Genomic DNA, 26473 nt, shown 5'->3' with positions numbered 1-26473 from the left:
ATAGAAAAAAGTTACAGTCCTTGTGAAAATAATTTCAACGGACTATACATTATATTACAAACACGTAATATTTTGCATGTCAGTTGTAGTTATAATAAATGATGCTAAGTAAATATTAATAATAGTAAGATTTACAAACTGACACTAAGATTGCTGAAACTGTCAATTGCGCTGTCAATCATGGAATCTAAAATGTAAGATGTTATGTCCTTCATGCCTGTAATTACTCGGGCTCACTCAACCATCAAACCGAAACAGTTACAAATAAATGACTATCGATTTTAAGCGGTACAATATCTGATCAAAATGTAGGTACTAGGATTACAGAACCTGGAAGAAACCTGTGAAATATTTTATGTCATATTCTATTGTTCTCATTTGCTTTGAAATATAATCCGTGGCGTATGCGATCTTAGTGAATTTTTAATACATAATAATTTATATAAAAACCATTACGTGTATCTGCAACACGAAGCAAATTCTGAAAAAGTGAATTATTATATTATATATATATGTATTAATTTGAAACACGAAAGAATTGTCCCAGAAAAATAATGAATATGGCTGTCCTCTTCGGGGGTTATCTTTCAGGCATTTCAATTTGGGATAATAAGATCGTACTGAAAAAATACGTCTGGAATAGGGGCTGAGCGTTGACTTTTGGTCTATTTTTTGATTTAAGACTTGTTTAAAATGATCTTTTATGTAGAAAGTGATTTATGATTTTACTGTTTTTCTTTTAAATATTGCGTTGCATACGTTTATTAATATAATATAAAAGTAACATCGTCATATATGTATATCTAATATAACAATATTAAAACTACCGTACTTTTAATGTTATTTTAATATTATGCTATTAATATGCTAAAAAATAAATGAAAAATGCTTTTATATTTTCACTTTAATAGTCAATTTATAAGTCAATCATATAAATATTTATACTTCAATACTCATATGAAATCGTGATATAATCATTATTACTTTTAATTACTATAATTAATTTTAATTATCGTTCATAAATATCAATGTCGAATAATTCTATATTTTATCATTTATATAATTTATAAGAAAACACACATATTTATTAGTTTTGTTCAAAGAACTGGTGTATTACGAGGATCAGTTTTGGGCTTCATTTTATTATTGATATAATTATTTATTTCTGAAGCTTCATTTTATTATATCAATAATTCAGAAAAATTCAGAAATAATCATGATCACACTCATATTCTATAAAACAGAATAAATTGTAGACTTCAAAATGTAGATATTTTTTTAAATAAGGTCCGGGTTGACAGGGAAATAAAATAGAAGGAATATACTTATAAAGACCTTCTCATTAGACTGTAAAATTGCTCTAAATACGATTTATAATAGAGAATTGATCAATAAATAAAAAATAAAAATACCTTTCAACCAATCCCATGTTAACGTATGAAGTACATAGTAGAATAGATTACAAGTCAGAAAGAAATTTTATAAAACTCCCCCCGCGGGGTGGAATAAGTTATAGCAAAAAGCCGAAAAACGAGGCCGACCATAGTCTGCAAAGGAAACTGACCCGAGGCACGCACGAAAACGCACGCAAGTCCAGTTTTCATATTCCCATCGAGACATTATAGAAATTTATATCGTCGCTTTTATAACCTCACCTATCTTGAAAATTGAAGAGATTTCGTCGAAATCGCCAATGAATATCTCACAAAAACCTTTAGCCATGAACTTCGTTTCTTAGCGAGTAATCTGCAGCTTACAAGCTATAATGTTGTATAATACGATGTAATAAAGAGTGTAGTCGTGTGAAAATATACGAAGCAGGTTATTGTAAGGCTTCCTTGCCATTGTGTAGGCTTCATTGTCGCCTAGATATAGGTTTTGTCTGCACGCGATGAAGGGCGTACAAGCGTCCCAATCTTTTCAGAACTCATTGTTATTTTAAATATTAAAGATTATTGTATAAATTTGGAAATGTTACAATATGAACTACATAATTACATAAATCTGAGGCACCTAGCAGTCATGTGTAATTATATAATGTTTAAATGTTACGTTTTAAATTTAATTTTCAGAGTTAAAGTACTTAACCCAATTAATTTAAATAAATGAATAAATAAAAAATACTGAAAAATAAATAAAAGTACTGGAAAATATAAAAAACAAATTATTAACGACAAACAATTCGCGCATTCGATGTATAGATTACCAGGCAAGCATAAACATATAGAGCTAGTAATAGACCAAGCGTCATGGCTCCACAAAAAATATCAATTCAACTCAGTCAGTTAAGTCACGCTGAGCTCGAATGCACTGCTAGCCTTGAAATTCACTGACACGCTGATTGTTTTTAGATGCTTCTGTTTATTTAGCGAATAAAGAGCTGTTTGCGAAGGCTAGATTGCTTCAGCGCAATACGTGGAAACGTGACCAAGAAAATTATAGAGAACGATTAATTTAAATTATATTTTCAGCACTAACGATATATTTCGAATTAAGTAGGTAATAGTTATTAGCTGAATTAAAAAAAACAAAATTAAAATTTACAATAAAGATTTATAAATGTATATAATTGTTACGATATTATACATGTCGTTTCTATTAATGAAAGTCTTATGTTTTTAAAATGTAAAGTTAACGTTGTTATTTATACTCAAACTTATCCTTGGTAACGCGGACATTCGCTAACTCGCTTGTATAATAACCATTTGAAAACGCTGAAGTGGGTTAGAGCGAACATTAACGCGGAAAGCGCGTCGCCAAAAATGTTGGCAAGCGCGAACTGATAGCGTGCAAGTAGATGGGTTTAATGCCCTCCCCATTCCATTGCAAGGCCAAGCAGGGCCGCACTCGGCGTAGCCATGACGATCGTGTGGGCGCGTTGCGAAGAGACGGCCCGCGTCCCCCTCGCCCGTGGCCCCCGCGCCTTTTCAAGCTCTTTTCAATCCCTCAATGGCGCCTAAATCTTTACCTAAGGACAGGTATCAATTTTAGATGCCATATAGATGAAGTATTTCGCTATTGGGATATTATTTTGGATCAAAGTATTTATGAACCAAAACAACATACAAGTACTCTCATTGTGCCATACACAATATAAACACGTGGCATTAAAATTTACCTTTAAGATTAAAAATATATCTAACGTCTTTCGCTGACTTTCGGCGAAAACTGATTCGTGGAAAATAATTTTGAAAATGGTTACACATATTTTTTTTAAATTAAAATACATATAATATGAATTATTAAAATATATTTACGATAATTTTGATAATATCCTCAAGAAATATATTTAATAAACAATAAATATGAAGTAGATTATTATACAGATTACGAACAAATATTGGTATTGATTATGTTTTGACTATATATGAGAAAGCCCTAGGCCGATCCCAACAATATTTACATTGTTTCCGTTGACGAAATAAAAACATGAACTGGCTCAAGGATGGAGGACCTTGGCCTGTTCGGGGAACAATCTCTGGGGAACCTTGTGGGGATTCTCAGAATTTTGAATCTTGATTTCCGTATGAATCAGTTTGCGAGTAACATAATCGGTTATAAACCATACTAGATAAACACTTAAAATATGTGATTAATTTTTGAGAAAACGGTTGACGTTTTAGTCTAAGTAAAGTAAGTTCATTTCATTATATCTTAAATATTAAAACAAACATTGTATGTTTTTGTATTGTAATTATATTTTGATAACATTTTTATTGTAAACGATTCGAATAATATATAGATAATTTAAAAACTAAATATAAAAACGCTATCAATTTAAAATGTCGGAAAATATAACGTTGAATATAACACGCCCTATATAAGTCTCCCTTAAATTATCGATCTAACCTAAATAATACTTCGCCTAGACAAGCAAGTGCGGCCCTGGCCGGGAAGTACACTAGTAACGCCAAGTCGCAGTTTGCTATTTGCGACGGGCCTCCGAACTCCGACCCCCCTCCGCCCACTACTCAATCCGCTTCGATAATTCATATATTCGACAATCATTTTGCTTTAAGATTGTAAACTGATAGCAACCATGCTAAGGGCGCGATAAGATGAATTATGTAAATAGTGTTGCAACGTACTATAATGTTGCTAGGTTGAAAAAAACTAATAACAATTTATTATTTATAGATATGGCAATATATTTAAACAAAGTATATTTTTTAAATTAATAATATTAAAATATAATGTTACATAATACATATAAATGTATGTATAAATTATAATAAAGTAATTTATTAGTTCACCTTTTTAATTCAAATTTAGAACATTAAATGAAAATACATATTTATGATTACAAATTGTAGGATTATTGTAGCAACCAAATACGACTATAAAGTATAAAATGACCTGACAAAATATTGTTAGCATACAATATATGTATTTTGATTGACACCTGCTTACGCAGTCATGTATCATCATCTTTGATTTGTAACTACTCAAGATGGAATTAGAAATTGATCAACCTTTTTCGATATATTAATATTTATGTATCAATAATAATATTACAATGCGTATATCGTACCATGAAGTCAAATGGTTAGTTTGTATTTCGACTGAGATAAATGAAAAAAAAACTAACTACAATTTCATAAAATACTTTAAAAACATTTATTTTCGTACGCATGTAGCATTGAGAGTCTTAATGATTTTGTGAATTAAATACTAGATTTTTAAGTTTTTAATTTGTTTTTTGGAAACAATTTACCACCAAACATATTACCATCTTTTTCTGACGTAACCAACAATGTTAGACGTTATTGCGTTCCATTTTTAAAACGCAAATTACAGGGCACGAGACGTAAGATTTAAACCCTATAAAGCCGCTTAACTACATGCTTCTTTTAAATTAGTAATAAAATACAATTTATATGGTCGTATTTTTTTAAATTTAGAATTTTTTAAATTATTTTTATACAAATTTTTCTATTTTCAAATTAGGCAGAATTTGAAGGTGGTGTCGGGGATGTGTGTTCGGAAATCAATTTTTTTTTAATTCTTAACATTAAAAAGAAGAAATCTTTTTTTCCTGTAAGTACAGTTTTTAACTTCAACGGACATCAGGTTTTGGCTACGATAGACGATCGTGTTTCTGTTTAGCCGAAAGAAGCCTTATAAGCAAGATATTAACTATCCAACTATTAGATAAAGATAACAGTCATGTTTTGAATACAATTAATTTTTGACATTCTGTATTTTCAATTAATAAAAATATAAAATCATTTAACCGTTATGTTGCAGGAAATAGATTAATGATAAATTAGTTAATAATTAAATGGCAATAAAGAAACTTGATGGATTAGTACATTTCGTGGGTGCACAAAAAATTTAAGCCTAAAACGGGTTTTACAACAAGATGACGTCCATCATGTTAGGTTCTTGTGGCGTAATAATTATAGCTTAGATCTCATATCATAGAAATATAGTCTAGGTAAATTGATTGCATGACAAACACGGCTTTTGTTTATGAAGAATTTTAAAACGATTTTCTGTGTTCTAATAATCTATGCAGAGCATGAAATTTGTAGGCAATATGTATTATCGTATTTGAATTAAAAAACAACCCTGAAAGTCAAACCTTTTAAAATATAATTAATGCATGCCGCGCATTCAATTGTAAATGACAGAAACGAAATTAATAAAAATAAAAATGAAAATCTCACAATTATATATTTTATTATTTCTTTGGACAATATCTCGCAGCGCACGTCCTAGTTTCGCGCATAGATCATTTAAAAAATTATAACATAATTTCTGGCTAATTAGTGCTGATGAAAGCCTTGTAACACGTGTGTCTCTTTAGATCTAGTAAAGTACAGATGGATGAGCACGTTGTCGCTACTTAAAATGAAAGTAAATATATTTGTCATGGTTTTTCCGCCCTCTTTTTAATAAGTTGACACTTTATGACAATTTAAAAAAAGGCAGTGTCACGCGTTTTTTTAAATTGATTAATGATTAAAATCTATTTCAATTAATAATTATAAGTTGCCAATGATATGACATCGGGGAATCCGTCGCAAACCAAGGTGTCTAAGATATCGAAGATAGCGGTATGGACACGCGCGCGCAATGCGTCATGAGGAATGCAGGGGAGAAGATCACTCTTGAGCTCTAAGGAAAGCGCCACTAGAACACAAAACGGAAAGGGCAGAACATGCGTATGTTGAAACGAGCCCACAGCCTCTTTGATCTGTGTCTAGGATAGCCATTACAATAGTTTCAGATAATAAGAATCTTTCACTTACGAAAAAAACAGCTGAAATACTATTGTACTAAATCATAAGTGGCTTTTTGCAAGCTCTAAGTTAGGTACCGCTCCCTAATCAAATATTTTACCTAAACATAAAAACATTTTGTATTGCGGTTTTGGGTTTAGAATTTCCTATAGAAAATTGAAAATAAAAATTTACTAATATTGCACTTAGGAAATTTAAGGACTTAACGTCAAAAGGCCCTTTTTTATCCCCCAAATTCAAACAGGATTTATATCTTTCACGTTTATAAATACGTCTCATTATTGTTACATTTGTTCAATATTCGAAGCGAGGAGTCAATTACAAAGCTAGACTGCTTCCCACAGCAAAGAGAGTGGAGGGCTACGTCAAATCACTAGACCTACGTCTTCTTAAAGGTAAACTTAAACACAAGACATGAAAGGTAAAACGGGATAGAAGCACCAATTATATTTAACACACTTTCTATCCTTATTAATTCGATACATTAGAAAGAGATAGAATGTCAGCTATGTTAGATAAGTTTAGTTTGGATTTTGTATACAAATATTGTGAACTGATTATCTTGATTTACCAGGGATTACAATACTTGGACATAAATAGAGGATTGCAGTTCAAATCCGGGCAGCAATTACTTAGTTTTGCACGTGATTTATTATTGTTTGTAGTTAGACTTTAATAACAAACTACACCACCAAACAATATCTACAACGGTTTTTAATTATAAAAACATAAAAAACTGCTTTTATCTTATATAAAAATTTAAGAGTATGTTAAAAGTTACTCCTTAATGAACAAACTAGAAATATATTTAACAATAGTATTATCTAAAGTCTGTACTGACTTCTAAATTCATCAGCTAAAATATGGCCCTGAGAAACTCCAGCAAAGGGATCGTTGTCATAGAAACGCTCAGATTCGGGTAGGTCTCAAGTTAACAAGCCTTATTGATTATAGACATCAAAATATTCGAATCTGGCGTCATTATAACTGTATAATTTGTATTCTCATTAACATTGCTGTTAATTATTATAAAATTCTTGAAAATAAGATTTTTTTCAATATTGGCAATTCTTTTATTACAGCGCTATTCCACGAAATGAAGTTTTTGAATATGGCGTTTACTATTATTTTTTATCCAGCTACACAATCAGATTTTTTAAAATATACTATATTATATATAAATATGTGTTAAGAAAAGTAAATATTAAGAAAACGTACAGTCGGGTTTTGTGGAATTATTTTCTATACAATATATGAAACCTTGCAAAACAACTTTTCAAAATCTAAGTCAGGCCTTTTTTATGTTCTCTCTAAATAAATAATATAAGAAACTAGCTTGTTCCTTAGAAATTTCAATATGAAGAGCAATAATTGTCGTCGATTATATCAAATCTACCACAGAAATTATATCGCGACGTAATCAAAGTCTTTTATTTTCATTTTTTTTTTAATTTTTTGTTTACAGTATCAGCCTGTGAATGTCCCACTCCTGGGCTAAAGGCCTCAGAGGAGACGATTTGAAGATTTTTCCACCACGCTGCTCCAATGCGGTTTAGTAGAATACACATGTAGCAGAATTTCAGTGAAATTAGACACATGCAGGTTTCCTCACGATGTTTTCCTTCACCTTCAAGCACGGGATGAATTATAATCACAAATTAAGCACAAATTCAGTGGTGCTTACCCGGGTTTGAACCTACGATCTTAACACTGGGCCATCTCGGCGTTCAAATTTTTTGTTTATTAAATCTAAAATATTTTAAATTTCATTTCGAAACGACGACGGCGTTTTTGTATACATATAGGTTATATTATATTGTCGACTTTTGGACATATTTATGACCAAAAGTTGACATGTTTATTTAAACATGTTTTTATGATTTTTTCTCAAACGTTATATACCTCTAACTTTTATCTATGTGTAGCTATTATAATAATAAAATTAACATTAACTCAGACTATGGATAACATTTTTTCTTACGTGATTAACAAATAACACACGTCCTAAACACCTATGTCATTTGAAACTTTGAATCTACGCTTGTAATGTTGAGGTTTTCTGGTGGTAGAGCTTTGTGCAAGTTCGTCTGGGTAGGTACCACCCACTCATCAGATATTCTACCTCAAAACAGCAGTATTTGGTATTGTTGTGTTCCGGTTTGAAGGGTGAGTGAGCTAGTGTAATTACAGGCACAAGGGACATAACATCTTAGTTTCCAAGGTTGGTGGCGCATTTCTTACAATGCCAATGTCTATGGGCGTTGGTGACCACTTACCATCAGGTGGCCCATATGCTCGTCCGCCTTCCTATTCTTTAAAAAAATGGTACAATAACAAAGAATCGCCGAGAGAAACAATATTAAATAATTATTATTTTTAGCCCAAGAACTTGATTCACATAACTTTTTTCTAAGCGAACGCTCATTAATTAATAATATTATAGATACAGATCAAAGTGGACTCCCTCATTTCCTTATTTTCGTATATATTAAGATAATATGAGGCTTAGCTTTATAAGATAAGTATCGATAATGGAGGCGACCTTTAAATAACTATGATCAACGTATCGAGTTTGTTATATAATGTGTTCATCTTTCCTATGACATTGATGGGTAAGGCTTTGGTTTGAACATGGACATTGTCTTACGACATATTTGTCTTGTCTTGAAAAATAATATCAAAACGATCATTCAAAGTTTTTGAATCTCATATGATTTATTTCATGTCTGTTGTTGATTAGTACCAGATATTAATATACATTTTACTCGATGGTTGTAGAAAACAATTAGAACTAGAGAAATACTGGTAGTAGGGCGTTGTGCAAGCTCGTCTGGGTAGGCACCACCCACTCATCAGATATCCTACCGAAAAACAGCAGTACTCGGTATTGTTGTGTTCCGGTTTGATCCCTGTCAGTGTAATTACAGGCACAAGGGACATAACATCTTGATTTCCAAGGTTGGTGGCGCAGTAGCGATGTAAGCGATGGTTAGCATTTCTTACAATGCCAATGTCTATAGGCGTTGGTGACCACTTACCATCAAGTGGCCCATATGCTCGTCCGCCTACCTATACTATGAAAAAAATACTTGTATGCAAATATCAAATATTTAATCACAATTTATTATTAATATGCTACACTTATAATATCCCTGTAATATATTTTCAGGATTATATAATTGGGGAACTTGTATAATTATTTACATTTACAGTACCTATTTCTTGTATATTATTTAAATAATTTATTATTAATTCACATCTTATTCTTCTTAATAAATATATATTAATGTTTGTATGTTTCTTCTGTATGTGTTGCTAAGCTGTTTGTCCGATTGTAATGAAACTGATCTAAAAAAAATCTAGATTTTTCCTTTGCACGGTTATCCTTTAAACAACGTTACGTGTAATTTATAAAATCTTAAAGACGTTATTTGACCGGTCTGAAAATTAATCTTAATACAGGTAAATATTATTTTCGTTTAATCAATTACCTTGTCGCAAGTATGTTTGCAGCCTAAATGACATTGACGAGTGAGACCTCCCATATAATACCTTTTTGACAACATAAGGATGATCTTATTTTCCTTTACTAAGAGGTTCATGTAACATCGTTATTAAAAATATATCGGATAACAAAATTATATATTATACGATGTCTGGAAGAACACGGGTTACTAGCTATGTTCTGTTTTGATCTAAATATGGAAAACAAAATATACTTTCCTATATATGTATCCTACTTCGTACTTTTCCTAGAAAAAAAAAACATTTAAAATTATGCATATTTAATAAATTCAAAACCAAGATTGAGCGCCCATTGCGCGTGTGAATCTTAACCGATGATCGCGGGTTCTAACCCAGGCAAAACACTGAATTTTTTTATGTGCTTAAGCTTAACCCTTTCTCCTCAAAGAGAGAGGAAACCTTACATTCACAGGCTGTTACTTTATATATTCAATATGGTAGCATTGCACTTATTGATAGTCAATAAACATACATATAACAATCACGATAAAACGTGCACTTCCCCAGTCTATATAGCGAAAGAAATTCAGAGAAATATTTAAAAGAACACAATTGCTTACAATATATGAAATAGACTTTAGACGATAGTTTCACTTGTGTGAAATTAAAGTGAACTCTTTCCGGACATGTCGGATTGCCGTCCCATCGGAGTGAGAGTAAAGAGACTGCGCCTGTGTTTGTGCACATACTTGTTCACTATAATATGTCCTGCGTAGTTGAATATTTACCCATAAGATTGGCAGCCGTATCCTCCTATGCGGTTAGACTCCTTTAAGAATGCTTTGTCGAATTGTCATCGTCATCGTCAAGAAGTTTTGATTCTACGAGTACCTTCGCCACCATTACGGGTGGCCTAAGTACATTTGTCTGAAGTTTATCCGACATTAATTGGACCGTGTTGTACAGAAATGTTCCAACCCAATATAAATAAAAATTATTAAGATTTCAAAGACTAAATCAATGTTATGAAATAAAAACAAAATATTATGTAATGACTTTAAAATAATATGCATAGCATTGTAGTTCATACATATATAGTTTAACAGGGTTACTATAATTAATAAATTTAATTGTCTCTCTGGGTTGGAATATTTCTGGACTGGTCAAATTACGAACTTAGAATTCGTATTTCATGCATTTCGTGCCCTGATTTGAACTCATGTTTAAAGTTTAGGATTCCCGTGTGCTGAGCCGTCTCGGTTTTTAGTACCATTTTTTTGTATTACTTATATAGTTTACATTTATAAATATAAATGAATATAAAAAAATCGATTTTTTTAAGTAAATCATTACTTTGAATACACCTACAACAAATGCTTATACATATCTTCGGAATATGTTTTTTATAACAGTTATAAATTAGAATTTTATAAAAGAAGTATCTTAAAATTGTTTTGAGATTATAAAATGTAATTTACTAAAATATAAATAAATAATTAATCAACAACCTAAAACACTAACTCGTAATAAAAATAATAAAATTTTAAGCGACAAATCGTAATATGTTCATATTATTTTTTTGCGAATATTCGGAATTTCCATACCCAATATATTCCGAATGTATCTTGTAACCACCAAATATTTATATCGAGATTAACACGATTTAAACCAGTTAAAATAAATTAACAAATTATAAAGCATTTGCCCTGAGAATCCTTTTTTAATCCTGCATGACGTGAGACAGCAACAAAAATCGTTTTTCGAATCGTAATATTACGAGTATATTAATTTGTTTAAAAAACATATCAATCCCGTTACATATATAATTTTGAAATGTGTAACAGTATCGGTAAAATAATTTATTAGGCAAAATATTTCAAACTTTTTCGTTTGAATAATAATATTAAATGCAATTAATAGTTATAGTTGTCGCTATTGCTATTCGTCAGCTTATAATGAAATAGGGCTGCCAATATTTGGTTACAAATGACACACGCTCTTAGCTTGACTTAATAAAATCAAAGTTAGTGTTTCACAACTTTATAAACATAAAGGAGCGTACTTTTGTATTCTGCTTTTTTATAGAATAGTTAGGCGAACGAGCAAATGACCTACCTGGTGGTAAGAGGTCACCACCACCCATGGTATTATCGCCATTGCCCATAGACACTGGCGCTGTAAGAAATGTTAACCAATAAGCCAATGTGCTACCGACTGTGACTTATGTTACTTTGGCTCCCTTACCCTTTTAACTGGAATATAAAAATACACAAAAAACTCAAAAAAGAAATGTTAACCATCGCTTACATCGTCAATGTGCCACCAAACTTAGGACCTAAGATGTTATGTCTCTTGTGCCTGTAATGACACTGGCTCACTCACCCCTTCAAACCGGATTACAACAATACCAAGAACTGGTGTTTTACGGTAGAATATCTGATGAGTGAGTGGTACCTAACCAGACGAGCTTGCACATACCACCAGTAAAACTCTTTTAGAGAAACAAAAGTACTCTTTTCCATCAATTAAATTACAAACGTATATTAATTAAATACAATTAAATGAGTCATTTATGTACAGCTAGTTTCCGGAAGCGGCTTATTCCGCGAGTGAGGGGGTAGGTACCCTTTATCCCTTTCTGTATCCTTGACAACGCTTATGCAAAATGTCATGATGACATTAATTAACTAGTTGAGACGTTAAAGCGTTACAAATAAACAAACCTACTGTCTCATTTATAATATCTATAATATTAAAAAAGGAGCGTTGGAAGAAATGTTTTATATTGGTATTGGTTTAAATGACCAATTATCACCAATTATTACAGGTTACAATCGCATTGGTTCGTCTTCTTTCCCAAAAAGAGAACGTGAGATGATTGATAGACTCGGTAATGACCAAATCTTAAAATATGTCATATTAAAGTTGATTCACTATATCAGAAATTAAAAACAACACACTTTTTACCATATTCAAATAATGCCAAAATTAAAACCCACATTTTGTAAAGAAAACAATGTATCATTATTTGATACATTTATTTATATTATTATGGCAAACTGCGATGGGTCAGTAGTTAGACTACTAAATGAAGCCCGGGGAGACCATTGAATTTCATGTCATATCAACTCCAAACTTTCTCTCAAAGAAAAGGGGATAGGTTACCGTAATAGGATATTAGGATAGGCGTTTACTTCATTTTTTTTAAGGATTTACCTATCTACTTGATCGTGGTTAATTTTTTTTTCTTTTTCTGGTAATTCCATCTTATTTTATAATTCAAACGTGATTAAAATTGACGGCGATCCGTCGATGACATTCAACCAGAGATGGCAGTGCGTTTGACGTTTCGCCAGAGTAACCTAACAGTAAAAAGTATGCAATCACTCTCGCCTAACATTTAAATTCTCAATCAATGACAGTGCCACAATCTCGCTATTACTTTCTGTAAGTTTAATTAGATGATGACTAAAATAAGATTATTTTTAATGTTTTTTGAAGTTGGCACATACATAAAATAATATGTTTATTAATTATAGAATTAATCCCGAACAGTTTAAATAAGCTTATTCAAGGCTGCTTTATCGCGATTTTCTTATAAAGACGGCAACCCTATTAACTCATAAGGAAGTCTTCGCGTACGATTCATGAATATAAATCTACTAAATATTGTATATTTATTTAAAACATATTTAGTTGATTAAGTCATGTGCACGTAGTTAAAAGAAACTAAAAAAATACTATAAGAAAATAAATTAAATAACTAACGAAATAATTATTATAGGTATACATGATTAATTATAACAAATGAAGTTCATGTATATAGTTGAGTTGAGTATATATATAATTGAGTTGTTTGTATTTAAGGACTTAATTGAAAACTAAACCATACACCAATTGAAAATAACCACAACATACGTTTAAGATTATTGTATAAAAGCTGCTATTGTATAGATATAAAATAATATGACAATAACATATACATAGTTTGTCACAATTAATATACAACTATATAACAAATAGAGCCATCTCATCTCAACATATGGGTGTCGTATCAGTGGACTAAATTCCTGGAAAAACCAAAAGCTAGCAGTTGTGGAGTATTTTTAATTATTCTACTGTTCGCCCAGTGGTCGATCATTATTAAAAATTTCAGGAAATCCTTTATTAATTTAGTGTTTTGAACATTTCTCTTTGTGCTCAATGCTCTGTCTGAAATAGTACATTGGTTTAGTGTTAATAATTTACTGTTAAACAGTAACAAGACAAAATGTATTAAATTCACTATTCCCAGCGTGAAATTAGTAAAAAACGAATGTACTTTTAAATGGGGAAGCTTTAGATGCTGTGGATGCAACAGAATTTCTTGGTATCACCATAGATTCTAAGCTTCAATGGGGCCCTCATATTAATAAATTGGCAAATAGACTCAGCTCTGCAGCTTTCGCAGTAAAAAAAATTAAAATGTTGACTGACATAGATACGGCTCGCCTTGTGTACTTTAGTTATTTTCACTGTATAATGTCTTATGACATTCTACTCTGGGGTAATGCAGCTGATATTAATACGATTTTGTTACTGCAGAAGAGGGCTGTTCGTGCAATTTATAACCTAGGGCCAAAAAGTTCACTAAGATGTAAATTTAAAGAAATTAAAATAGTGAATGTCGCTTCTCAATATATATGTGATAATTTTATGTATGTACACAAAAACATAAAAGATTTTCCTAAAAATTGTGACGTACATACTGAAAACACCAGGAACAAGTATAAAATTACAACCATTATTACCAGATTACACAGGGTTAGCAAGTCTTCTATGGGACAATGTACACACTTTTACAACAGGACCCCAGAATTTTTAAAAGAATCGTTAAGGAACGCTTGTGCGCTAAAGGATATATATATATAGGACACAACCAATAACTTTTTAAATGATTATACACCTTGGTAATGAAACGATCGCCTTCATGTTATTTCAAATTAAACAAAATGTAGATATAATTCGGCTATTGTTGTATATTACTTATTATAAGAGATGAGATATTAAAAAAAACCACATTTACCCACTAAGGTCTGAAGTGTTTATTTCCGAACCGGTGGTAGATTTATGACAATCAATAAGTAATTGTAACGCTTCTATATTGAATAAAGATTTTTGACTGACTTTGACTTTGCTCCTATTTTAATTTTTTTTATAACACTTTAGCTCGTCTTTTAGTTATTAGATACTATACATAAAAAAGCCGAGATGGCCTAGTGGTTAGAACGCGTGACTCTTAACTGACGATCGTGGGTTCAAACCCGGGCAAGCACCACTGAATTTTCATGTGCTTAATTTGTGATTATAATTCATCTCGTGCTTGACGGTGAAGGAAAACATCGTGAGGAAACCTGCATGTGTCTAATTTAATTGAAATTATGCCACATGTGTATTCTACCAACCCGCATTGGAGCAGCGTGGTGGAATAAGCTCCAAACCTTCTCCTCAAAAGGGAGAGGAGGCCTTAGCCCAGCAGTGGGACATTAACAGGCTGTTACTTACCTGACTGATACATAAAAATAATATAGATTGACAAACAGAGGAAAAAAAGGTCCTGAACTGCTTCGTCTTTGACTATTTATTGCTTATTTATAATTGCGGTGCTTGACTTTAATGTTTTTTTTCTTCTAGTATACACAAAAGGACTTGAGCCGCTTAGAAACCTCATATTTTCAAAGCGGAAGCAATCAAAAAATAATCAAAAGACATATTAACTTTATTTTTAGTTTGTATTGCTACCAAGTGGCTTGAAAAATATAATTATATTTTATATATACTACCTACCCATCCATCCCGAAATTATGATGGTAAAATTAAAATTTTACAAATTAATATTCTCTACGTTAAAAAAATGATTACTTAGGCTTGTATGTATGATATAAAATAGACATGCCATCACTGACGTATTGGATATTAAGAAAAAAAATATGTATTTATTATAGCTTTGGCAGCGTTTGCTTTGATGGCGGCCGGGCTAACAATCTTAATATAATAATTATAATAATACAATAATTACAACGAAACAATAGCTACTTTTAACATTTATATAATCCAAGAAAATGAAATCTAAATATAGTCTATACTCTAAATTTAGGGCGAAACGTCGAAGCACAGCTTATTTTTTTTTTTTATAGAATAGGAAGGTGAACGAGCATATGGGCCACCTGATGGTAAGTGGCCACCAAACGCCCTTAGACATTGGCATTGTAAGAAATGTCAACCATCGCTTATAGCCAATGCGCCACCAATCTTGGGAACTAAGATTTTATGTCCCTTGTGCCTCTAATTACACTGGCTCACTAACCCTTCAAACCGGAACACAACAATATCAAGTATTGCTGTTTTGCGGTAGAATAATTGAAATATAAAAATGGTAGAATAATTATTTACTTATTATAATATAATATACTAAATCCTTCTTCGAAACACGCTGAATCTTCTCGTATTAAGTTTTAAGTATTTTAGTTTATTAGTTTAAAAAATTCTCCATATTTATTAGTGTAGATAAATTAATTTACAAAATTAGACTTGTCGTTGTAGTTGTGTCTTACTTATAACGAACCTTTGTAATAATACGAACGCGCCAATAATTATATGTAGTATACAAATCGCCTAAGCATTATGCAATTGGTCGGCTTTTTCGGAGGTGACGTCAATCTTGTACTCCGGAGGTGGCAGGTTCAGGGTCGACAGCCAGTTCATAGTTACGAGCATGGCTTCTATTCGTATGACGCAGCATTTATTTTGTATTGGTGTACTCACTTACGATGCAACGTTTTATTTATGTAATCTATTATATTGTTATATACTTATGTAATAAATTGTTCGTGTTGTATGAATAATTATGAAATTATCTTTGATTAATGGTATCTTAGTTTGTTTATTTCCATATTCTAAGAATTGTGCCCGAACCTGAGTTTTTGTATCTAGATTAGATTTACATAATACAATTTGTTATATATTTACTTTCCTAGAACGCGGAACTAAGATAACACATTAAACCCACCAAAAGCGATAATATGAATGTTCAAGTTCATTAAATTTATAGATAAATTTAATAAATCTTAATTAGGTATTTGGTTCTATCCATTATTGTATATATTCATTTATTTTTCATGCAGTCTAATGACCTTTGGATTTGATTTCTCTACGGATTCCTATCTTGATATGACGAATTAAAAACGTCACATGCCAGAGATAACTCAGGATATAGAACACGTGAAACTTAACCGAAGTTTGTGGATTCAAAACCTAGCACACACCGCAAAATTTTTAAGTGCTGAATTTGTTGTTTTATTTTTTTATATGGGTATTACACGAATAAGTTACTTTTAATAAAACAGTCTGTATAATGTCCTATAGATGGACTAACACTGGCTTCTTCTTGAGAAGTAGGTTTTGGAGCTTATTTCACCACGCTTCCATGTAGCTCGGTACATGGCATCTACATGTGACAGAAATTCAAAATTTCAAGTTAGGATTAATTATAAACATATTCTACTGGTGGTTCTTTGTGCAAGCTCGTCTGGGTAGGTAAAATCCACTCATCAGATGTTCTACCGCATAACAGCAGTACTTGGTATTGTTGTGTTCCGGTTTGAAGGGTGAGTGAGCCAGTGTAATTACAGGCACAAGGGACATAACATCTTAGTTCCCAAGGTTGGTGGCGCATTGATGATGTAAGCTTAACATTTCTTCCAATGCCAATGTCTATGGGCGTTGGTGACCACTTACCATCAGGTGGCCTATTTGCCAGCCCCCAACCCATTTCATACAAAAAATCAAACAAGCTATCCTAACGTACGCCTCGCTTCTTTCTCACACGACTGTTCAAATAAAGAGTGATATGTTTTCAGGCTTCACGTATATGTATGTATATCATGTACATACAGTTTCTTTACTCCCCCATAACTTATAAATGCCATAACGGATTTGGATGTATGGTGTATCTTTAGAATACTCACAACATCCCGAGCGTCACTGGCTATTATTTTCAAATAAAAAAAAGACAGTTTTTAACCGTTCGTGTAATATATCTACTTATTGTATGTAGTAGTACTAATTAGAAACATTCTAAACAGTGGTTTTAATTTGCAAATAACATAATATGTTATTAACCGATTGAGGTGGCAATCAGACAAAAACGGTGACCCGGGATTTGAACACAGAATGTTTTAGCCTTTTAGCCTCGTAACCTACCCACGACTAACGAGATAATCAAAGGAAGCGATATATCGGACGTTATTGCTGCGATATTATCCATCACGTTATGCCGCATGACATATGTAAGATGCTACCATCACCATTATGGTAGCATCAATGGTATTGATATCAGATCACGATTTAAATTTATTCTTCGAATTTATGTACCTTAAATAAATATCTATATATATTTACAAGTTAAAACTTCTCGACAACTTACAAACTTCAAACCAGACAGTTCAATCTGACTGCGCCAATGAAACACTCCCTTATACAAAATTTCATATTATCAAGGTAGTCGTATTACTGTGAAGCCTAAATTAAAATTCTGGATGCGACTCGAGCTAAGGCGGCCGCGATTGATAATATACGTTCGGTATTCTTATAAAATTACAATTAGATTTTATATCCTAGAAAATTACAACAGTTCAGCGGGCAACGGCTCCACGGACATAAGGATGTATGCAAATTTATTTTTAACGAGAAATCGGGTTTTGTTAATTATCAGACTATCGATATACATACTTGACGCGTGTAAACTTTATGACAAGGATTAAGACTGCATTAATGCTGTCTTTATTAATAAAATGTATGTGCTGTTTTTTCTGTATTAATTTATGATCATATTCTAATCTAAGGCGAGAAAACATTTTATAAGGACTCTGCGAGCAACAATTACGTATGAATATAAGTCAAATTTATGTTTTTCAGAAGGCCACAGGTGCTACGATCGATACGAGCTGCATGAAAACTGGTTGAAGCGGAAGTCGAGAATTTTCCCTATTGCACGTGTTAGCTCGTTTGCCTGTGTGAGTGAGGACAGCGTGCAACTAGTCGCCCGAGGTCGCCCACATCTGATCTGTGCAAATTTCGTGCGCTAAGGTCGCTGGCCGTTTCCAGGGTCGCACGGCCGTATCTCTCAATTTTTGCTTGTTAATTATAAAAATAATGCGTTATATAAGCTATGCCCGTCTCGCTCACACTTGTTACAAAAAGATATATCTGTCGCACCGCCACCAGCGCTGTGGCGCACACGGCAACGCGGAATAGAAAAATACATCCATGAATTTCGGCTATCGCTTGCGTGTGTGCGTGAATGACGTTATCGTACAATGCGATTACAGGGCTGTATTAGAATATTTTATATTTATTTTTAATGTATTAAGCAAAGAGTTGATTTATAGCAGGATATTGACTATGTGTAACATATAACACGATAACGTTTTTTGAACAATAATTAATCAAATACAAAAAACTTGTTTTTCTGTTTAAAAAGTAAGTTAAAACTGTCATTATGTTTTGGAAGTGCATAGAATAAATTCGGGAGCACAGTTCGGTACTGCGCTTACACGTGCCGCGAAGTTGTCCCCTGGATGCGATGTCATTGTATGCAATCATCGCGTATTTGCGCACTAGCGCTTTCGCCCCTCACCCCGCGCCCGCCGCCTACAGCGACGTATACCTATAACTAAATGACTCTTATAGTTAAAGATTAAAGACTATTTTTCTATGCACAATTTTTTTAAATTGATTCCGCTTACTGTACTTGAACGCATTCGCGGGTATATATCGGTTTGGGCTTAGTATGCAAATCAAACACGGATTTTACTATGCATGGGTGTGTGAAAATACAATAAGCATTGTAATGTTTTGCAGTTAAACATTTATAACTCGATATTTTATTAAGTATATTTATAGTTACTTTCGAGAAATATTTCAATAACAACCATTTAAAAGGAAAATTATATTGTATTAATATTAGATAATAAAAAATAGGCCATTAATTTCGAATTCAACTTTAATTGTTCGTATGTGTGGGTCTAATTTAATAAATATCATGTAACTGAATTTTACTACGTACAAATTGTCACATTATCGCAATCGATTCGAAACGTATTCGTTGTCGATTAACCGTTTTCCTATACAACTAAGACAAATGTAATTACAGGGACAAGGGACATAACATCTTAGTTTCCAAGCTTGGTGGCGCATTGGCGATGTAAGCGATGGTTAATATTTCTTACAATGCCAATGTCTATGGGCGTTACCATTAGGTGGCCCATATGCTCGTCCGCCTTCCTATTCTATAAAAAAAAGCTAAGGTTCGGTCGGAGTTGGATCGGGAATGTATCGTAACTGTTAGTAATAATTACTAATTATTAGTGGAATTGAACTCCAACTCCAATCGGCAGAAACTTTGCGCTCACATTTGGTTTTGTCAATACAATGTAATGAATATAAATGAATAAATATAAACATAACAAATATAAATTAATGACATAAATATTGTTCAAAATTGCCGCCGAAAATAGATCGTTGAAAAAAAGGTATTTTTTGTTACAGCTTTAAAACTGCATAAATTGATTTATTTTTGACAACAACCGATAACGATACCGATATTTTTTTTTCAGAAAGAGCCATCGACGTATATTATATAAGTAGTATTGACTAACGATTGCGTTTTATAATCGATATTTTGTTTATAATGATCAAATACTTTAATATATATTTTTTTAATTATTTATCATACATTTATTCAATCAATGTCGAGTCGGCCCAGCGGTAAGAACGCGTGAATCTTAACCGATGATCGTGGGTTCAAACCCGGGCAAGCACCACTGAATTTTCATGTGCTTAATTTGTGATTATAATTCATCTCGTGCTTTACGGTGAAGGAAAACATCGTGAGGAAACCTGCATGTGTCTAATTTCACTGAAATTCTGCCACATGTGTATTCCACCAACCCGCATTGGAGCAGCGTGGTGGAATAAGCTCCAAACCTTCTCCTCAAAATGAGGAGAGGAGGCCTTTAGCCCAGCAGTGGGACATTCACAGGCTGTTTCGGTTATTCAATCAATAAATCAGATAAAAAAACGACGATATTTAGAAAAAACATATGTACAAGATCCAAACATAAATCTTTAAGTATTTGTAATTAACAAATAAATATTTCATTTCCAATCAACAACAAATATAATTGCAGTAACATTCTGTGTAATCCAGTACAATACAAATAAATAAATACAAAGCGAAGCAACAAGCTAATATTGTTGTCTTTTTTATGGTATTAGGCAGGCAGACGTACAATTGGGACATCTGATGGTAAGAGGTCACCACCACCCATCGTATCAGCCTTTTGCCGTCCACTGCTGGACGATAGCCTCCCCCATAGAACGCCAACCATCCCGATCTTGGGCAGTCCGCATCCATCCCGAACCTGCCACCTTTTTTAAATCGTCGGCCCATCTTGTCACAGGGCGTCCTACACTACGTTTGCCTAAGCGTGGTTTCCACTCTAATGTCGGCTCCATCGGCCATCAATGCGCCTGGAGACATGACCAGCCCACTTCCACTTCAGCGAGCTAATTCTATGTGCGATGTCGGTGACTTTAGTTCTCTGGCGAATGTCCTCATTTCGGATTCTATCTGCTAGAGAAATCCCAAGCATCGCACGTTCCATTGCTCACTGAGCGACCCTAAATTTGTGGACCAGTCCTACGGTAAGTGTCCACGTTTTGGCACCATAAGTCATTACAGGTAGGACGCACTGATTGAAGACCCTGGTCTTAAGCGACTGTGGGATCGACGATTCAAAAATATGACGTAACTTCCCGAATGCCGCCCAGCCCAAACGTATTATTCTTTTAGCCTCCTTCTCAAAGTTGTGCCGGCCAAGTTGTATAGTTTGGCCCAGGTAGATATATTCGTGCACAACTTCAAGTGGAGAGCCATTTACGACCACTGGTCTCGGGGATACATGACGGTTTGCCATAATTTTGGTCTTTTCAATGTTCATCCCGAGACCTACTTGTCTTGAAGAATTGCTCAGGCTGTTTAGCATCTCTTCCAGGGATATAAGGGGAGCCGACGACAACCTAGGCTCTCTACCGTCAACCTCACCTGCTCGTGGTACATCCTGCTAATCAACGAACGAGGCTCTGGCGACTGAAATCGTGGCGGTATAACCACACAAATGCTGGAATCCGAAAATGCAAATCCTGATAGCGGGCAGCAGCGCTATTAGTAAAAGATTTCCAGCCACTGCGGTCACCAACCCGCCTGCCAAGCGTGGTGACTAAGGCAAATACCCCCCTATGAGCGACGACAAAAATTCCCAATTTCCGGTAAACCACCCATAGAGCTTGGCATTTCAAGAAATATTAACAATCCCAACATCGTCAATGCGCCACCAACTTTGGGAACTAAGATGTTGTGTCCCTTGTGATTGTAGGTACACTAGTTTATTCAACTTTCAAACCGAAATACATCAATACTAAGTACCTATTGCTGTTTGTCCAGAGGTGACCACACAACGGTAGAGACGTCAACACTGAGTCTCTAAAAAAGAAGGTAAACTAATATTAAACCCGGAGCGGTGCGTCGGTTTAGGCGTAAGCCAGTTACCTGCGGCCAAACCAGCACCACACGTATTGACTCGTCATTCCTGCGGATCCTGCTGGGGAGGAGGAGAGGGTGGCATGGGTACTGGGCAAGCCCGTGTTGCCATAAAGTCACCTGGCCCAGGCGTAGCAGCATCCACGGAGAGGACACTTCGCTCACCTGTCTTGCAGGTGGAAAACAACACGGAGAGTGGCAGTTACCGGTTATAAGTCAGCACGAATAGGCGTAAGTGCGGACGCCAGGGGCCACTCTTGACAGTAGGAGGATCCATTGTAGATCCATTGATCAGCCTTACAGCTAGACGTTGACGCTGTGACATTAATCACCTGCTCAAAGGAACAAAAATCCCAAAACCCACACCAACGCTGCTTACATGCGCTTTGCGACATGAAATGTCCGAACTATGAAGACAGGCTTCCCCAACACCAAAGGAAGCTCCGATTGCGCCCAAGAACTGTAACGTAACACGTCGATACTGAAACTTACAGTATCGACGTGGAGCTTAAAAGGCTCAAACTACAAAGGCTCGCCGACCGCGTATACCCTGAGGCACAATGTGGTTTTAGGTTCCAACGGTCAACTGTCGACATGATATTTTCATTCAGACAGCTACAAGAAAAGCGTAGAGACCAACATACCCCTCTAGTCATTGCATTTGTGGACCTAAACAAGGCTTTTGACTCCGTGAGCAGAGAGGGGTTGTACTCGGTTCTTGTCAGATTTGGATGCCCTCAAAACTCCTAAGGATAGTGCAATCGTTCCACGAAGATATGGAAGTCACCGTCCTGTACAATGGCAACACATCCACGCCATTCGACGTTCGCCGTGGTGTTCGTCAAGGTTGTGCACTGGCTTTACCTTATTCGGAATATTCTTCTCGGTGTTTCTCAAGGTTTCTTTTGGAGATGAACAGCAATGCGTCCACTTACACACGCGAACCGATGGTAGGCTGTACAACATCTCAATGCTCAAGTCCAAACGCCACAGGGAGGACCTATTTGTAGATAGTTTCCTCTTCGCTGACGACGCTGCCTTCGTTGCTCATGACCAAGCTCAACTCCAGAGTCTAATGGACAAATTTGCCAGAGCGTGCGACCTCTTTTCAATGTCCATAAACTGCAAGAAGGCCGTTATTTTAGCGCAAGGATGTTTAGAGCAACCAGTCATCTTGCTTAGCGGCACACATTTACAGGTGGTTAACAAATTTTGCTACCTTGGGTCGCATTTGTCGAGCAATCTCTAGCTTGATGCAGAGATCGACTTCCTCATCGGCAAAGCAGAATCTACGTTCGGGAGGCTCTGTACAAGGGCTTGGGATAACAGACACCTTACGGTAAATACGAAAATGCTTGTTTACCAATCATGTGTCCTAAGCACACTCTTGTATGGAGCAGAAACGTGGACAACGTACGCTAAACAAGAACACATTTCACTTGCGCTGTCTTCGGAACATTCTGGGTATCACATGGCAGGATCGCGTGACAAACGAGTCTGTTCTAGGCGAGGCACTGCTGCCTAGCATCATGGTCATTCTCAAAAAAAAAACGGTTACGGTGGCTGGGACACGTGCGTCGAATGGAGCAGACACGTCTTCCAATGCCTGCCTTCGCGATGCCGCTTAAATCATCTGCCAAAGATGCAGAGGCCTATATGATGATTGCTGTTTGGCGGTGGAATAGTAGACGGACTTGCACAAAGCCCTACCACCACGTAAACCACCATTACTTAGACATATATTGTTAAATCCCTGTGTTTTAATCATACTGGCTCATTCACACTTCAAATCGGAACACTGCAACACGAAGTGTCGCTATTTGGCGGTATAATAAATAATGAGTTCGTGGTATCCACTTATAACGGCTTGTACAAAGCCCTAGAAACCGGTATTTACACTTTACAGTATTATATTCATAGTACGATATGTACCAAAACGTAAAAACTAGCTTATTTACAACTAAAAGGGTAAAAGACTCATAAAGTAAGTAAAATAAACATCGTTGACTAGGCTTGAATCAAAACAAACGCAAGCGTAAACAGATCTCAGATCATAACACAAGTGCCCTAATTATTTATATGACCACTTGCGCGCATGCTAGAATGACAGCCAAGTTCACATAGCTGATTTGATTTTTCTATAGTAATTATTACGTTAACAGTTAGTTTTAGTAATTAAGGGCCTTACTTATAATTTTTTTTGCGGGTGATTAGTTAAACAATGTGTGTTTGTGTGCTCTTCTTCATTCGAATGTCAAATCAATAATGACAGAAAGAGCGAAACCAGTGTTTAACTAAACATCCACAAAGCGAGGTTTATAATTATAAGTAAGGGTGTAAATGTTAAAGTAACCAGTTGTAGTACCTCACCATAGTTTATCAAATTGTTATTGTCATTCGTACATATACAAACAACAAAATGAAGAGATTTTTTTTTAATATTGTTATGTAGTATAGAAGACATGATTATTCATACAAACAGATACTTTGTCTTTCGAAAACTAATAAATTGAACCGCAAGGACCACTTTTTTTAATAGTTTGAATATTTTTTTTAAATTAATAGTCAAAGGAAATTTTAAGATCTGTAAGTTAAAAGTAATAACGGTACAAACTTAATTATGTTTATTAGGACTTACTTGAGAAGAATTATTGTCGACTTTTCCCGTGATTTGTCATAAAAAGAGTTATATTGACTTGTTGGGAAAATAAAGACATAAACAGGTTGGAACTTTTCTGCAAGTTTAATGACTTTTAAAAGCCATCGTTCGATAGAAGAGCGTTCTCACCAACAATGTAGGCCAAAATTGCTAAATACCTAATTAATAATGTATCCTGAATATCCTATGTCGTTTCTACAGATATTTTTAGGGAAAACAAAAATAAATAAAACTTAAAAATTATTATGACTTTTCACTATGTAAATATATGAAGATATATTTTAATCAAAACATTCAATAAGCCTCTTACAAAGCCTTTTGAATCAGTATGTTAAAAGAATTTCATGTCGTTTAGATATGGAGCCATCATCTAAAAATAATATAAATACCCTCTTATCTTGACAATACATTAAGATTGGGGCTAAATACTCATCTATCGAAATAGGTATCTAATTTCATAAGCTTATGATCTTTTTATTTAGATAAACTGCTGCTGTAGGTTAAGTAATTAATCTTAGAAAATCGAAGACAAAAGAATCACCATATAGCATTTATAAAGAAACAACAGTATATACATACAGTCATACGTGCTATATGTCTTAATGTATTACCTGAACCAAACTGTAGAGACTATAGTGAATTGATTCAAGACGCATCGTTTGACCTAGTTGCGGGTCTAGAGCTATTTTGGAAAGAGTACACCAGCTGCATTCGTTAAAGCCATTGTGACCCGGTTTTTTTTAGTTGAGTTCATCCTTTGTTTGATTGATTCTAAATGTCCATTTCAGTACGGTATATAATCAAACACTTTACAGATAATACGTACTGCGGTTTTAGCAATAGAAAACCCATCATCATTTGACCCAGTTTTGGAGCTTAGAGCTATTTCGGAAAGAGCGCAATTCCTGCACCGCCATGATGACCCGATTTCGACGGTGGATTCTCCTTTTCTTTAATGTATTTTCATCATTGATATTCTAAATAAATACTCCTAAAATGTTATCGTCGTTTCTAAAATATTTTTCTAATTAAGTCCTCGAGAAAGCTTTATACTAACTGATAATTACTTATAGTACAAAAGGGACATTTTCACGATTCACTTATTCGGTAATGCTGTACAGACGTTCCCTTCTAAATTAACTTAGGTAAGGATAAAAAATAAAAAATCGAGTCTATAATTAATTTATAGTCATCGTCAATAAATTATAATTATATACATAATATTTTTATAATGTCATTGAACATATATTTGAAAGTGAAATAATAAATTTACAATATATTATATATACAATATAATATATATATATATATATATATATATATATACTTACTTTACAACTAATTATGAAATTTAGCTAAAGTTTTGGAAGAATTTTTAGGTTTTACATAGCCTAATGTAAAATTTATTGAGGTTTGTCGAAAATGTCAGGGTTGAATTGCAAAAAATAATACCTTTGAAGGTTA

The 26473-nt window shown here is 33.9% G+C and overlaps 1 protein-coding gene across 1 annotated transcript in view; it reads left to right on the top strand.

The window, feature by feature from the left end:
• Positions 1-26473, top strand: part of LOC126781252 (larval/pupal rigid cuticle protein 66-like) — a 271467-nt gene that overhangs the window by 187834 nt on the left and 57160 nt on the right. The gene's annotated exons all lie outside the window — the stretch shown is intronic.

Source organism: Nymphalis io, chromosome 3, assembly GCF_905147045.1.
Source record: "Nymphalis io chromosome 3, ilAglIoxx1.1, whole genome shotgun sequence".
Lineage (NCBI taxonomy): Eukaryota > Metazoa > Arthropoda > Insecta > Lepidoptera > Nymphalidae > Nymphalis > Nymphalis io.
The sequence above is the reverse complement of the archived record's forward strand: the minus strand, read 5'-3'. Positions and strand labels throughout refer to the sequence as shown.